The 10,555-nt window shown below is 42.3% G+C and overlaps 2 pseudogenes; both read right to left on the bottom strand.

The window, feature by feature from the left end:
• Window positions 1–533: 533 nt before the first annotated feature.
• Window positions 534–5,097, bottom strand: LOC136148323 (uncharacterized; annotated as a pseudogene).
• A 3,272-nt stretch (window positions 5,098–8,369) lies between these two features.
• LOC136148512 (interferon omega-1-like) lies at window positions 8,370–8,940 on the bottom strand (annotated as a pseudogene).
• Window positions 8,941–10,555: the final 1,615 nt, after the last annotated feature.

Here is a 10,555-nt window from a genome sequence, read left to right on the forward strand (position 1 = left end):
GCAAATTTGGAGTCTCAGGTTGATGATGGGAAAAAAATCTCAAACAATGGCACCAATGTTCTCAACTCACTCTTTGGAGGAGAGCAAGTTAGAAGATTCACCTGATCAAGAACACCTGCATTATGCTCTTCAAAGAAGGAAAGAAAAGTGTCCACTAGAATCAAATTCCTGACACTTTGTTGTTTACCTGTTAAAGAAGCAAAGCATTAGGTGAACTGAAAAATACCTCTAACAACATACTCTCTTAAAAACTTTTCCATAAAAAATGAATTTCATATGTTGAAAATAGCAAATACCCTCAAAACACATTTAATATCTTTAAAATTATGTTATAAAATTATTCATTTAAGAAAAGAGACTGTGTTTCTCTGTCTAAATATTTTTGTAAAATTGTGATGCTCACTTCAAACATTTTTCAGCTTGTAAGCAAACAGATGATCACTTTGGAGGCTTAAGCAAACAACAGTCTGATTGAATGGAGTGTTGTCACAAGGATAATTTTCATTTTATTTGTTGACTTTTCTTGAGGATTCTTACATGAGGAAAAGGCATTTTTGAATTTCCACTCTGACAACCTCCCAGGCACAGGGGCTGTATTCCTTCTCCTTCAAGTAGAGATGGATTCCTTGGAAATACTTCTGGACAGCAATTGCCAAATCGGGACAATCCAAAGTCACTTCTTCCAGCCCTTCCAAGCTCTGATCCAGGCTGGAGTGGTTTTTGAGGAGGGCGCTGTTCCAAGCAGCTCAGCTGCTCTCCGTGGAGAAGAGGTTGAAGATCTGCTGGAGCATCAATTGGTGACAACAGGTGCCTTGAGTCATCTGGATTGGGGTGATATTCTCTCTTCTCCAAGGAAACTTGAAGTCGTGTCTGTGCTCTAGGCATGACTGAGAGGGGATCGTTTTCATTTGTCTCAAATGTATGAAGAATTTGTTGTCAAGGGGACAAACAGGGATGGAGCAGAGCATGACTCCTGCCACTAGCAAATAGATCTTGGCCACAGAGAGTTTCCATGAGTCACTGGGTGGCCAGCAGGGGGCGCGCGGCACCACTAATCACAGAGCGAAAGGTTTCTTCTCCCGGTCCTGGCACAGCGCGCTTCCCTGGGCTTTCACAGGAGCGCGGAGGATGTCTTCTTACAGGTTTGATAGTGAGATTCCGAGTTCTGAGACTTCGTTTCAGCGGGTTTGGCAGCCTTTTCAGCAGGAAAGGCGTCGCTGTCAGAGACCAGGTTAGTGCTCCTTGAGTAGCGCACTCAGAAATCTTCAATCCGAGCCCTCGCCAGAGCCCTTTGGTGTGGTGGCAGCCCGGAGCCTTGCGTTTTCTGCTTTCCCTGAGCGTCGTGCATTTTCCCGCACAGAAACTTGAGTGAGGCCACTTTTACAGAGAAAATGCGTTTAGGGAGGCGTTTGAAGCGGAGAATCAGCGCGAGTTGGCGCCGATTTTACAGATTGGGGCTCCTTTCTGGCGCGATGAAGGGGCCGCTCACGGAAAGGGGAGCTTGGCGGCGGCGACGGGGCGACGGGCCGGTGTTGGGGACGCCCTGGGGTGAGTCGGGGCGCGGTCCCCACCCGAGGACGGGGACGTTCAGGGTGTCGTTCACGGAATTGGCCCTGAAGTGGGGGAATAAGTATTGAACAACTGAAAAGTAGGAATATTCAAAAACTCAAGGCACTGTATTTTTATGCGTTTAAATTTCTATTTAATTGTATTTATGTCATTAAATATTTCACAATTTTTATTTTTGAAATATTTTATGAAAACATTTAAAATATTATATATATGATATTAAAATATGTGAGTATTGAAATATTTATTCATTTATGAAAATATTTAATTGCTAGATAATATATTAAAATATGAGTATTAAAATGATATTAATATTTATTAGTGTTTTATTAAATTCATTTAAGCTATGGTTTATACTGAAACAAGAATTTAATGTGATTTACTTTACAGACTTTAATGGAGGCCAACTCATTAATATATTCAAGATCACTTCTTCATTTGTTTGACAACTTCTTGTGACTCTCTGACAGTCTTAAATAATTATTATTTAACTCGAGTTTCTGAAACACCGCTGCCAGCACTCCACCTTGAGTGTAGTGTAGCAAAAGGAATTAATGCAGATATCCCTGGTCCAATGATTAAGACTGCGCTTTCAATGCAGGAGGTGCGACTCTGATGTCTGGCTGGGAACTAACATCCCATATGCAGGGCTGTGCAGTCAGAAAGAAAGGAAGATGAATGGAAGAGAGAGAGAGGAACCAAAGGAAGGAGAGGCAGTGTCCAGTACAAAGCATTGAGGGCATTTACCAGATCTGATCTTTTCATTTTCTTTGGGAAGAATTTTGTAAATGAAATGAAAATTGCCCAGATTTCATTGGCAATGTGAAGCCTTTCTTCGAAAGACACATGTGGTCTTGCAAATGAAAGGGCATATCTTGTCTTTCTTGAAAATTTTGATGCTTTGTTTAGCGCATATATTTTGGTATTTTCATTTTTTTAATAGAGTTCCAATGTTATTTATCTTGATGTCTTAGACTTGGTGCCTTTTAACATTTCATATTCAAGAGAAGTCCTTTCTTACTATTCCCCAATACTAACCCAAGAAATAGCTTCAGAAGTACGTATACTTCAGAAAGTATACGAATGCCCCATTTCTTGTCCTCCTCCCCTCTGTCACATTTTATAACCGATTTCCTGGTCTCCTTCACCATTAAAAAAAACCTATATCTTAAAATAATATCTCAAGAGGTGGTCTAAGACTAACTGAGGATGATGTTAGGGATTGTTTACCTCATTTGTACTCTTCACAGATCAGCTATTATTTTGTAAGACAATTTCTCAAGATGCTGGCCCCGAGCCAAAGTATTCAAGTGCTGTAAGATTACTTTTCATAATGTTCCAGGACTGCTGTAAGCATGGAATCTTGGGATCTGCTCCTTCACAATCTTTGGGGCAGTCCCCTCTCCTAGTCTTTGGATTTGGTGAGCCTCAAAACACAGCATTTTAGCCAATTTCCTTCTCTCCACATCTTTAATTTTTTTAAAGTCATTTTTTTTCTTTTAGGAAAAGAAACTCATTTAACTGACTACAAATCTGACTTCTTTTTCTCTCAGTATGATTTTGAAGTATAACACAATCTGTATCTTTTTTTTTTTTTCATTTATTTTTGTTAGTTGGAGGCTAATTATTTCACAACATTGCAGTGGGTTTTGTCATACATTGACATGAATCAGCCATGGAGTTACATGCATTCCCCATCCCGATCCCCCCTCCCACCTCCGTCTCCACCCGATTCCTCTGGGTCTTCCCAGTGCACCAGGCCCGAGAAATTATTTGGTTTCTTTTTCTCTCCGTATGATTTTGAAGTATAACACAATCTGCATCTTAAAAAGTAGTATCAGAGGTGCTCTAAAACTTACTGAGGTTGAAGAAAGGGACTGCTTATTTTACCTCATTTATTAACAGGGCAATGGTATTGTATTAGACAACTGCCTAGATTCTGTTTCTCTGCAAAGAACTTAAAGTACTGTGGGATTTTTCTCCATACTGTACCAGGCACTGATCAAAGGAAGGAAACTTGGGCTCCTGGGCCCCTTCAGAGTCCTCCAGGCAGTCCCTCTCCTGGAATTAACACTTAGAGATTCAACATGCAGACCCTTGACAGTGTTAAGAGCCCTGCAGGCAGAGTTTCTCTTGGCTGGACTGAGGGTGGAGTAAAGAGGTTCCTATTGGTTATATTGATATGACAGACTGCTGTCATTCACTATGCTTCACATTCTCAGCCTAATTTGCAAACTTTGTATTATTTGAAGTGAAGGATGTCCTCTGTGGCTGCTACTAAAGTGATCTTGATGTTTTAGAAGAGGAAATGAACATCTGGTGTCGGCTACACTCAGGAGCCCCAGATAGTGTGAGAGTAGACCTTCCTGCCGCCCCCAGTCCCTCCTCTTCATCAGCTCTGAGAGCCGGCCCTCAGCTGCTCTGAGTTCCTGCTGCCTCCTTCCTCCTCATCCTGCCTCGATGACCTCTTCCCTGATCCCAGGAGGGCAGTCACCATTTGAGCCTGACTCTTCTGGAATGCATGTCTCCAACACATTGTCACCTATGTGTGTGTGGTCAGCACACTTTGGTGACAGTATAAAGAAACTGTGTGAATTAACCCATGTTCAGTATTATGCCACTGTTATCTGTAGACCATCAGAAAACAAGAACTATGGTCCTGAAAATCATTGTGGAAAAATTCAAACCTTATGTATTACAACTTAAATGGAAATGCAGAGAGTTATGGTTACATTTATTTTGGTGCAATTTAAACTGTCACAATAGACTATGTAGTCACACCTCTGAGTATTCTTTTAGACTAGAGAAGTGAGTTAGACAGAGCTTCAGGTTTTTATTTCAAGCTGAGTTGACTCATATAGATGAAAAGCTCCTTTTGGATTAAGACTTTTCTGTGAGTATATTTCATTTCCACTGTAAAAACACAAAAGAAGCATCAAAGCTGTGACATTCTCTGATGGCCAGGATGGAAGGAAAAAGTTTCTCCATGAAAACAAAACTGAGAAAAGTGCAGAAAATGACAATTCTGGCCTATTTAAAGATCTTATATTCGGGAAGTTGCTGGGAACAGCTGGATAAAGGCTGGCACAGCCCAACATATGCAGGATCACCAAGCTCACCAGATGCCAACCCCTTCCCTGATGACATGGAGGGTGATGTTCTCCAGCCCTGGAGAATGGTGATCATCACCATTGCCACCCTCTGAGAGACCAGGAAACGCCAAACTCAGTGCTTCAGTGTAACTGAGTCCCAGGGCTCCAGCTCTACAAGGAGCTCAAAGCTGCCTTCCCTCTGCCTCTGCGGCTGGGATGGGCACCGCAGATCTCCCTTTAACAGACCAACTGGCCCTGACCGCTGAGCGGGCACCAACTGTGGGTCAGGCTCCTTGAGCTCATGCATGAGATCCACCAAGGAGAACAGGGGAGTCCCAGTGGGCAGGAGCCCCAGGCCTGGGCAAGGCGCTGCTGGGGCCCCGGGAGCACATGGAACCACGGGAGCAGTGAGGAAACTCCCTTTCTCGGCCAACATCCCAGGGCAGCTTTGCAGCCACTTTGCTTGGAGCCTGTGATTTCCGCACCTGCCTCTGTGTCCTTCCTCCCCATCCTGGGAGGAGATTTTAGCCAGGGCGCTTTACCCCAGTGCCTGTTTACGCATTGATTCACGGCTGGAGATCAGAGCATGTTGGGGTGTGTTTTCAGATTCTGGGTTGTTTCTGGGGAAAGGACTGATTCGGGGAAAGGGGATAAGGCACCTACAGTCTAGACTGGCATCTAGTAGATATTGGGGCCCTCTTGTGGGAAGACTTGAGGACAAGACTGAGACTTACAGGAAAGGGAAAACGATTTCATTTAATATAAGTTGTTAATTTCTCCTTCAATGTTCAACTGTTTGAGAAATATTTTAAAATGTTTTAAATTAGTCTTATTTAAAAAAATTTTAAATAAGTCTGAAACTCACACCAAGTTTAAATATTTTCCTTCTGCCAAAACAAGATCAAATGCAAATGTTTTCTAAATGACTTCTTTCTTCATCTCAGTTCAGTTGACCAAAACCTGTGGTTGACAAACTTATGACCCGGTAACCTCCTAAAATAATTAATCTCAATTTTCAAAATCTTTCTTTTCTTCTCTTTTAGCCTAGGATCTTCTGTTAAGCTTTCAAATTTATACATGCTTTTGCATTGGAGAGTTTGATGAACTTTTAAAAATGTCACTTCATACAGATAAGTTGCTTTAAAATTCATAATCAAGATGTTTTTGTGTTCAGCATAATGTAGGTTTCCACTTAATATACCTTTTGCTACTTCATAGGCACCTTATAGGCTAAATGTACTGATTGTATGCTGACTTGATGCCTAGTAAATATCTCGGCGTGCTTGCTATAGCTGTGAGATTATTTCATTTGCTAGTAAAATTTTAAAATGTGTAGATATTCTTTGTCCAATCCTAGACAAAAATAACCTATTCTAATTTGCAGAAGTAGAAGTTTTGCATTAAAAATTAGAGTTGAGGAAGGCACAAATATGGCATTATCCTCTCTAAGGTAGATATGAAATAATGGTGAAAGCTCTGTATACACCTGTCACAGTAACAACTCTCACAGGTGTGTTTAATGTGTCCCTGATGCTTTATATAATTTACTCATATACGATAATTTTGTAAGTTCATGTACTAACATCATATAGATTAAATAACATGAGATGGTTTATTGAATGGAGTACAGTGTTCTCATTATCCCTATTTTGATTTTAAGTGGAGAATAATTGCTTTACATTATTGTGTTGGTTTCTGCTGTACAGCCATGTAAACCAGCTCTGAGTACACACACATCCACTCCTCCCTATTTTAAAGCTGAGAAAACTGTAGGATAGGACAGAAAAATCAAGTGGTCTAAATGATGCAGAGAACTGAGGGAAAAGTAAAGAGATGACGAGATAACAAATATACTGGTCACCTGAGAAGACAAGAGTAACCCATAAAAAATAAAAGGAAAAATGCAGCAAGATTGTTGTTTTCAAACAGTTTAACCGGTTAATCTATTTTAAGATTCACACTTCATTCATGAATAATGATTCACTTCTTTAGTATAAGAAGGGTAACAGTTGGTTTCTGGATTCTTTGTTGGGTTTTGGTCTTTCAGTAGCAATGCAGAGGCTCCAGGAGGTGACATTGCCAGCAAGTATAGACAAGGGGCTTTATTGAAAAGAGAACTAGGATCCAACCCGGGACACCGTAGGACTGGAGGGCAGAAATCCATTTCACAGGGCCTGCTCTTTCCTTCCTGCCTGTGCATGTGTTTGATTTTCTGCATTGATATGAGATCTCTATTCTTTCCCTATTATTCAACTTTGTATTACATCAAAGCATTTTCTAGTAATTCATCTTTCTTGAAGAGTGTTTGATGAACTCATAGGAGTGCTTTCTAGAGATATGAAACCCAGAAATTGGAATGCTCTTCGCATACAGCAAAGGAAAGTCCTCACACTGAAAGCACTTTGGACTAGCACCCACGGTGAAAAGAAAACACCTTTGCCGGGGGCCTAGCACTTTCCAGTGTCGCCTTCCAGTCACTGTCTCAGGCCAGCTCTCCTGTCTCCTCCCTGAGGACAGCCACTCTGTGATCCTCACAGTCCTGATGATTTCTGCCAGGAGCGCTTGATGATTCTTGTGTGAGTGAACTCATTGAATCCAAACAGTAATCCTGTGAAAACTACTCTTATTGTCCGCGTACTAAAGATGAGGAATCTAACCTGTTGCGTTTGTGAGACCTGTCACACTGTTGGTAAATAGCAGGGCTGGGATTCAGAGGTTTTGGAATTTCTAGAACTCTCTTTCACTTGGGCTCTCTTCCTGTGGCTTCTGCTCTGACTACACCGTGCAGCTAGAAGAAATCAGCACAGAGCGGAGCTCCTGTGATGGAGGCAGTGAAGGCGCTGTGTAAGGGGGTGAACTGCTCAGTCCTGAGGAGGCAGGGCTGAGGAGAAAGTGGGAGACAGAGGAATAGGGGTCAGGAGCGGCCGTCAACACCGCATGTCATCAGCTTTCCAGCAGGAGGAGACTGCTTCCCTCAGACATGTATATCAACCATTCTGTAATGAGTGGGTATAGATTAGTTATGCCTATGACATCAAGATTAACCATTTTGTACAATTTCATAATCTCCTTTCTACCTGTTTTTTTCTTGGCACCCTCGACAGCTTAGAGGATCTTAGTTCTCAACCAAGGCTCCCTGGAAAACTCACAGTGCTAAAAACTGCACCACCAGAAAGCTTGAAGAATTCCACCTTTTGACAGACATTTGTTAGAATGTCGTAGACGTGATCCACAGTATAAAATGAACAAATATTGTTCTGTGATAGTTATCTGTAGACAAAATAAGGACTTAGTTTTTTTTTAAAATAAAAAAACTCAAGAAGTTGACCTTGATAAGTATTTAATAAATGAAACAAATTACAATGTGAATCATAGAAAGGGGACTATATTTTCTAAATTTTAATACAATGTCAGCAGACACATCTTTTATATGAAAATATAAAATATTGAGATACAATAACATTAAATAGATAAAATATAAATAAATTACATCAAAGCAGTTGTTGCTTATAGACTGATACTCCTGCAGCTGGGTACTTTTATATCTCCATGCTTATGACCACTTGCATGTATTGCCTGAGTTAATTCAATAAATTTGGTGGCTGAAGCAGAATTCAGAGTCTTCTGAAATGATCCCAGGTGGGTGTACGAGGGTGATGTGGCATCTTAATCAGTGAGAGTCATGTCAAGGTCAGATCAGTCTCCATCCTACATTCTTAAATGTTCTTGCAAGCTGGTTGATGATGAGAGAGAAGGCTCTCCTTATATCCAGTCTGACGATTTCCCAGGCACAGTCGCTGTATTCCTTCTCATTCAGGTAAACATGGATTCCCTTGAAGTACGTTGTCACGGCATCAGTGGGGCCCGACCTTCCCAGGGCAGAGTCTTCCTCTCCCGTCACCTGCTGCCAACAGTCGTCCAGGTCAGCCAGCCGCTGAACGAGTCCAGTGCAGAGCTGCTCCAGGAGGGTGGTGTCCCAGGCAGCAGAGGAGCGCGTTGTATTGAAGACGTTGAAGCTCTGCTGGAGCATCTCATGGAGCACAGAGATGGCCTGGGCCTCTTGCAGCTGACCGCCCTCCACAATCTCCTGGGGAAAAGCGAAGTCTTTTCTCTCCTGCAGACAGAGGTGAGGAGAGAGCCTCCTCATTTGGTCCAGGAGAGTGAGGTTCTTCTCAGTGGCAGCCAGCACTTGGTTCTGAGACAGGTCACAGCCCAGGGATCCTCCCGGGCCGTAGCTGACCAGCACCAGGGCCATCAGTAGAGAGAGCACGAAGGCCATGGGGAAGATGAGGCTGCTGCTGGGCTGGTGGAGACGGCGTCTGGTGGAACCTTGAGGTAGGTTCTCTGATGCCATGCTTTCTAAGCAAGGCCGTTAAATAGGGAACACGGTAGTTTTCATTTTCTAATCATTTCTATACACTTTTACTTCCTTTTTTGGTTTTCTGTATGTGTTTTCAATACAGTCAAAGAAATTTTCTTCCTTTTAGACTATTAATTTTGCCTTTTCCTAGTGACTTCAGAAGTGCCCATCCAAATGAATATTTTTCAGTCAAATGGGAAAGGTCTTCGTCTTAAGTCTGTATTGATGGACATGTGTAATTACACAGGTTATTGCCCTTTATCTCTCATTCATAAGTGTTGCTGTCCTCTCATCCATGAACACATTGTTGGCTTGCTCTTAGGCTCCATTTTTCCCTCTTAGTTTCCATAGGAAGCCAGGCTCTGTCAGCCCTATCTTTTCCCTATTTGTAAGAGATTTACCAGATCACACTGGCAGTTAAGCTCTTGGAAACAAAGGAAGAGTTTTCCTTAGTGTTTGATTTAGGGAAGAAGCTGATTATTATCAGTCCTTGAACTCCTCCCACATTTCTCTTCTTTGTGGAACACATTCCTGCAGATCCCTGCCCTTCAGGGAACCAGGAGGGCAGATCTATTAGAGACATCACCCTTTCTTTCCACCATTTTCTTATTGGACACCTGTGGTCCTCCACAGACTGGGCCAATACACCCACCAGAATCCTGGTTCTTCTCAGGGAACATGGGTGAGGAGATTCTAATTCCAAGATAATTGTAGTTCCCCAGCAGCACCTCACTCACAGGGGAGAGATCACTTGGAGCCACAGCCTGTCCACTGGAGTGAGTCAGTCCCTTCCTCACCTGCTGGACTCCCTCCATGAGGGCAGGCTCACCGCATCCTGTGGCCTCAACATTTCCTTTCTGTGGAGGGCTTGTTTATTTGTTGGGAAAATTAATTCTCTTCCTAAACTCCATCATCTCCCCTGGAGTGTTTCTGTGAAGGACCCTAGGTCTTGGTGGTGACCTTCTCTTCTCCTGACCCATTTCCCCAGGAGTCCAAAGAGTCAGCAGTGCTCAGATGCTGAGAGCAAAAGTGTGTTTGTGTAAGTTGGTGAAGACAATTTCCAACTGCAATCATTTTGCTTTTAGTAGATAAGTAATATTTACTTTGCCAAGTATAGTTTTTATTTTTCAACTCTTTACTTAAACACTTCAACACTTGTTCTGCTCAGAGTTTCTGAGCTGGATGAAGGAGATTCAGTGACGGTGTTGTCTCTTGATGGAAGCTTATGTCACAGAATCTAGTGAGTTGCAGTCATTTACTCAGGCAGTTGTTTCCACCCGGCATCTCTGTTCCTCTCTTTCTGTTTCCTCTGAGAATGTAGGGCAGTGAGACCCAGTCTATGAGATCAAGAGAAATAACCTTCTTTCCTTGAGTGTGGTTTTTCATTTAAACGTTTTATATACACTTAGTGACGTATTGAACAAGATTTGTTTCACTGCTCCTTCTCTGACTGTAATTCATGATGATGTGAGAACAAGAAAGGGAAGTAAAGAAAGCCCGAGGGGCTGCGTCACTTTCAAGAGGTTAGAATTTT

The sequence above is a fragment of the Muntiacus reevesi genome, chromosome 17, assembly GCF_963930625.1.
Source record: "Muntiacus reevesi chromosome 17, mMunRee1.1, whole genome shotgun sequence".
In the NCBI taxonomy this organism is placed as follows: Eukaryota; Metazoa; Chordata; class Mammalia; order Artiodactyla; family Cervidae; genus Muntiacus; species Muntiacus reevesi.